Genomic DNA, 6,128 nt, shown 5'->3' with positions numbered 1-6,128 from the left:
CCTACGCTTTTTGTCCCCCGTATTTTTTGGAACCAGGACCAGGCGCAGAGCCCGGTGCTGGTTGTTTAAATATGGGGGGACCCCTATCATTTTTCCCCCCATATTTTTTCAACCAGGGCCGGCTCAAAGAGCCCGAGGTTGGTTTTGCTTAGGAGGGGGGACCCCACGCATTTAAAAAAAAAATAAATTAACACTTTCCCACCCCTTCCCACTGAAAAACATGCACGGATCTCATGGATCCGTGCATGCCTATCCAAACACGGGGAAAAAAAGCAGGTCTGTTTATTTTTAGCACTTTTTCACGAATTGTATTTCAGCACGGCAGTGTTTGGCTATTGTCGGCAGTGTTTGTGATTTGCACTTTTTAGTAAATTACCGATTTCTACCAAATTGCAGGCATATTTGACCGATGGTATATTGATTCGTAATTTTTTCCTAGGACTTCCAAAATATTACGAATGCCCTCATCACTGCCGAGATTTTTGCTTAGTAAATTCCCGAGATGACACTTTGAAGAAAAAACGTAATCTCGGTCAAAATCGGGACCTTAGTAAATATACCCCAATGTGTTTGTTCCTCGCATCCCTCTCATACCAACAGACATGTCATTTGAATTCAAGAGATTGCAATTTCTAATCCTGCTCTCTTTTGGAAGAACCATCAATAAGGTCCAAGGTCAGTCTTTGAAAGTAGCAGGTATTGACCTGCAAACACCTTGCTTTTCTTCTGGGCAGTTGTAGGTGGCATATTCAAGAGTGGGGGATTCCAACATCATTTTCATTCTGGCTCCCAATGGAAAAACAAACAACATTGTTGATACCTCAGTGTTGAGGTGACAGTGTCTAAATACTCCATAGAAATGGCAAATTTGGTCCTTTTTAACAGCTAAAGCCATGTTAGCAAACACTGGGGTCCTTTTCAGGATCTATGGAATGGAGCTACAGTATAGGCAAGGACAAAGTTAAATCTGAAAGCTGAAGATGTCCTTCAAGGTCCATTCTTCAATCCAGTAATGCTGAGTATCCCAGCTAGTCATAAATATATTAAGAAGAATTATGTATTTCAGGTGTATTTTTAGATGTACAGTTTGGTATCTGCGGCGTATTAGGAAGAGGCTTGTGTGCAGTCTTTGTGAGGCCCACTCCTCTCCTCACGGGACTGCTCACCATATTCCCAGGGATTTTTCTACTGCCCATGTACAAATTGCTGAGAAAATGGCCGCCACACCATTTTCCTCAGTATTTTATGCAGTGCCGCCTCTGCTGATACGGGATTCCCATAAGCAAACACAGGGGGTTTCCAGGTGCCCAGAAGCCCCACTCCCCCACAGCCTGACAGCGCCCACTGCGTGCAGTATAAAGGGTGGAATTGAGCTGCAGAGCATGCCCATGGGCAGCAGATTTTACTACCAAGTCTGCTGGGTATGTGTGTGTGTGGATCTGAGTGCTCAATCTCCACACCAGAAAGAGATCCTGGTATGTGGCTTACCGCGATCATTGTGCCTGCATATGTCTGACACACTGTATTACATACACTGCACTGTGTATGGAGCAGACTATGGCTTGTTTCATGCACATTATACCCCTTCATGGGCTGGTGGCAATCTCTCTAAAAGAAGGATGCAATCGCATAGTGATTGAAAGGTGACGGCTGTCCGGGGGCAGTGACGCACCATTGGGGGGGAGGAGAGCAGGAAATTATGTCATGGCCATCTTTGGGGCTGACCGATAACGTTGCTGCGTAGGTAGGGGTCTACCTCTATTCGATGTGATTGCAATTCAATTATATTGAACAATTGAGAGTTCTACAATAACTCTCTCTTACTTCTGGCATTGCAGTCCTCATGACGGTGTGTGGCATTGTTCCTCCCGGTAGGAAGACCCTCTTGGTTATCAGGTCTGTGTTTGATAGAACCACTAAACAGCACCAATCATTTTTTTTGCTTTGTCTCTGAACTCCAATGACGGTGTATCAGCAGTAATTGTGTGTATACAGTCTTTTCATGTATTCCTATCACGTGTAGAATGTCCTTGTTCTGCTATATTACACTTAGCCAGTGCAACAGCTTTTTTAAAACAGTTACATATTATACAAACATTGTTTCATCAGTAGTGAAAGCTGGCAGTAGATGGCAGAAGGTAAGTACCCCCCTAGGGTTGCTCTTGTTTTTACCAACAGAGCTAGTATCAAGTGATTGCTAAGGAGAGAAGACTTAAAATATTAATCAGGCCATGAATGCAATTAGTGTGCTCAGCGGTCAACAAAAGATTATAATGAGACAATCAATTTTCTGCTAATTAGTGAATCGTGGGCACAAATTACAATGATTGTCTTTTAAAGTGACATTTGGCCATGACAGGGATCACACAACGGATTCCTCTACAAGGCTACAGGTGTGTCAAGGTGTTACTGTATCATTATATATATATATATATATATATATAAAAAGAAAATTGTTTCTGAGGAGTGCTCTTATTTAATGAATAGCTCACTAGATTTATGGATATGAACTGAGGATGTTCTGTTAATACCTTATAAGCACATACACCCAAATACAGTATTAAAAAATTTCTTTTTTTAAAATATAATGACCCATGATCACTTTTCGTAAAGCTTCGAACCTTAAGAATGTGGTATCCCCAAGCACTATAAGACCCATAGAAACAATAAATACAAACTCAGGTAATTATTTAAAACAATCAGAATGTCATCCATGTATGAAATGTATCTGTTGTAAATTCGTAGAAAAGTCACCAGTTACATATTATAAAATAAATAAAAAATAATTCAGTGTAAAAGGATTGTATACATGTAATTCGACTTTTGTTATATATAGGATTACCTGTGGATACGGGACAGTCTATATAGGTAAAACTAAACGTAAGGTGAAATTACGCATTCAAGACGTGAGATATTTCAAAAATAAAATTAGTATTCATAGTCTATCAAGACACTTTTCTGAATTTCACAATTCTGACACAAAGGGGGAGATTCAAATGTTTGAAAAGTCAGTTGGGAGTCTGTTTTTTCCTATCTAATAAACAGGAAAAAACAGACACCCAACCGACGTTTCAAACATTTGAATTCCACCCAAAAAGATTTAAGTTTACCATATTAGAACACAATAAAGAAAGTGAAAAGGGTGGCAATAGAGAATTACAATTATCGAAAAGGGAATCTTATTGGATTTTTACTCTAAATACTTTGACCCCACAAGGGATCAATGAAGGGACCGATATTGTTTCATTTTTATGATACTGTAGCTCAACATATTGGGTAGTTTGGTCTAGTTCTATTATATTTTCCGCAGTTCATAATTGCAATTGGGCACAGATATATATTGAATGCTATACTAAAGCTCAGAATTCTGTCAAGTTGTCTTTGACAATAACCTAATGCCTGTACGAATATACAAGTCAGGTCCATAAATATTGGGACATCGACTCAATACTCATATTTTGGGCTTTATACACCACAATGGATTTGAAATGAAACAAATAAGATGTGCTTTAACTGCAGACTTTACGCTTTAATTTGAGGGTACTTACATCCAAATAAGGTGAACGGTGTAGGAATTACAACGGTTTCTATATGTGCCTCCCACTTTTTAAGGGACCAAAAGTAATGGGACAATTGACTCAAAAGCTATTTCATGGACAGGAGTGAGCTATTCCCTCGTTATTTCATCATCAAATAAGCAGGTAAAAGTTCTGGAGTAGATTCCAGGTGTGACATTTGTATTTGGAATCTGTTGCTGTCGACTCTCAATATGAGATCCAAAGAGCTGCCACTATCAGTGAAGCAAGCCATCGTTAGGCTGAAAAATCAAAACAAACCCATCTGAGAGATAGCAGAAACATTAGGTGTGGCCAAATCAACTGTTTGGAACATTCTTAAAAAGAAAGAACACACCGAAGAGCTCAGCAACACCACAAGACCCGGATGACCACGAAAAACAACTGTGGTGGATGACAGAAGAATTATTTCCCTGGTGAAGAAAAACCCTTTCACAACAGTTGCCCAGATCAAGAATACTCTCCATGAGTTAGGTGTATACAGTATGTGTCAAAGTCAACAATCAAGAGAAGACTTCACAAGAGTGAATATAGAGGGTTCACCACAAGATGTAAACCATTGGTGAGCCACAAAACCAGGAAGACCAGATTAGAATTTATAAAGTCTATACATATATATATAACCAAATGTAGATATATATATATATATATATATATATATATATATATATATATAGAACCCAGCGCTCCTATCAAAACTTATCTATTACACCAATTTGTTGCTTATTTAATCTTTATACATCTATTAATTTTCACCATATATTATAAAATGCTGCTCCCATAGGTAGTACTGTTCTACCAATAATAGACCAATTTTTAAAGATAATCACACTTGTTATCAAGGGAGCGCAAATAATAATAAAATATACAAGCTCTTTATTTTTAAAAAATATATAGACAGAAAAAACCACAATCAATAATATGCAATGGAGTCAACATACATAGGCACCACTATCCATATCTATATGTAATCAGTATCTATTTCATATTGCCCTTGATGACAACGGAATGTCTATTAAAATGTCCAAAAAATCCTCCTGGATACAGCTGTTGTAATTTAATCGTTACTTTCCAATTGTAATTGATACTTTAAATTCTTTCTTGTGGATGAACAGCAACAGTTGTAACCAACGCCTCTTATTAACTTTTTCTGCAGTTAATGTTCATATGTAACTCACGTGAGTATTGAAGGAAAGCAGGGGGAGAACGCTGTGATGGTTGTTGAAACACAGCGGTATGCTACGACCCCCGTTAACCGTGGCTGGATCTTATTGGTACTCGCGGTCGGGATATTCCTCCCTGCCGTGGGGTAGAGACCTCTTTTTGCTCGGTCTCAAATTGCTTTTCCCCTTCACCGCTGTCTTTGCATCAGACGTCCGCCGTAATGTAGCTTGTTCATGAACGGGCTTATGACCTCAGCAATCAGAGTGTCCGGTAGTCACCTGCCTTACGCGTTTCTCCGCTGTTATCCAAGAGCGGTTTCGTCAGAGGATACATCAGCAGCCTAGCAGGCTCTTTTTAAAATGCACCGGACCAATAGCATTACTAATTAATTGATTGGATACATACATGTATTAATTGGATGCATACATGTAATGACTCACATATAGAACAACTTACTAATTGCAATTGCACATATAAAGGCATTTCATAATATAAAAAAATAAAAAATATATATAAGCAACATGGTGGTTAAAAAATAATAAAATAAGCAACAAGGTGGTTTAAAAAATAACAGAAAATATATAATCTATATACAGATTAACCTCTAGTCTTTCAATCGATATCTTATATCTATAATCACATGTTAATGATTCAGAGACTCAGCACTAAGGATCCCCATTTACTCATATAAAACCTTTTAGGATAACATAAATCCACGTCACTACTAAAAGCAGCTCTCGTGGCGCAGGGGAATCATCACCTGCACTCTATACAGCGAGTCCCATGTTCGAATCCGACCCGCTCAGCTTAACATCCATATTATTTATTTGCTTTTAATAAGATCATTCTATCAATTCATTTTTACCTTTGATTTTTGTTATTATTATTTCTATATTTTATTGTTTTAACCCCTGGAATAATTACATTGCTGCTTAAACAACAAAATGAATTGAAGAAAAATATTAAATAAACAATTTAAGGATTCGAAGATTTAAAGATTTAAAAAGGGGGTGGGGTGGGGAAAGGAGGGCCTTTTGGGAGAAGGAGGGAAAAAATATATATATATATAGAACCAAGAGAAAGTGTAAAAAGATGGAGGAAGAAATCTGATGTTCATCATTACTAGTGGATTTTACTAAAAAATGTTTTATATGAGTAAATGGGGATCCTTAGTGCTGAGTCTCTGAATCATTAACATGTGATTATAGATATAAGATATCGATTGAAAGACTAGAGATTAATCTGTATATAGATAATATATTTTCTGTTATTTTTTAAACCACCTTGTTGCTTATTTTATTATTTTTTAACCACCATGTTGCTTATATATATTTTTTATTTTTTTATATTATGAAATGCCTTTATATGTGCAATTGCAATTAGTAAGCT

The 6,128-nt window shown here is 37.4% G+C and overlaps 1 long non-coding RNA gene across 1 annotated transcript in view; it reads left to right on the top strand.

Annotated features, from left to right (window-relative positions):
• Positions 1–360: 360 nt before the first annotated feature.
• The window catches only part of LOC134928590 (uncharacterized), a 29,852-nt gene continuing 24,084 nt past the window's right edge, over positions 361–6,128 (top strand). The window contains exon 1 of the long non-coding RNA XR_010177952.1: positions 361–1,896. This is a non-coding gene — a long non-coding RNA (uncharacterized LOC134928590). The remainder of the gene's footprint in view (positions 1,897–6,128) is intronic.

The sequence above is a fragment of the Pseudophryne corroboree genome, chromosome 5, assembly GCF_028390025.1.
Source record: "Pseudophryne corroboree isolate aPseCor3 chromosome 5, aPseCor3.hap2, whole genome shotgun sequence".
Classification (NCBI taxonomy): domain Eukaryota; kingdom Metazoa; phylum Chordata; class Amphibia; order Anura; family Myobatrachidae; genus Pseudophryne; species Pseudophryne corroboree.
This window is presented reverse-complemented; position numbering and strand designations above follow the sequence as displayed.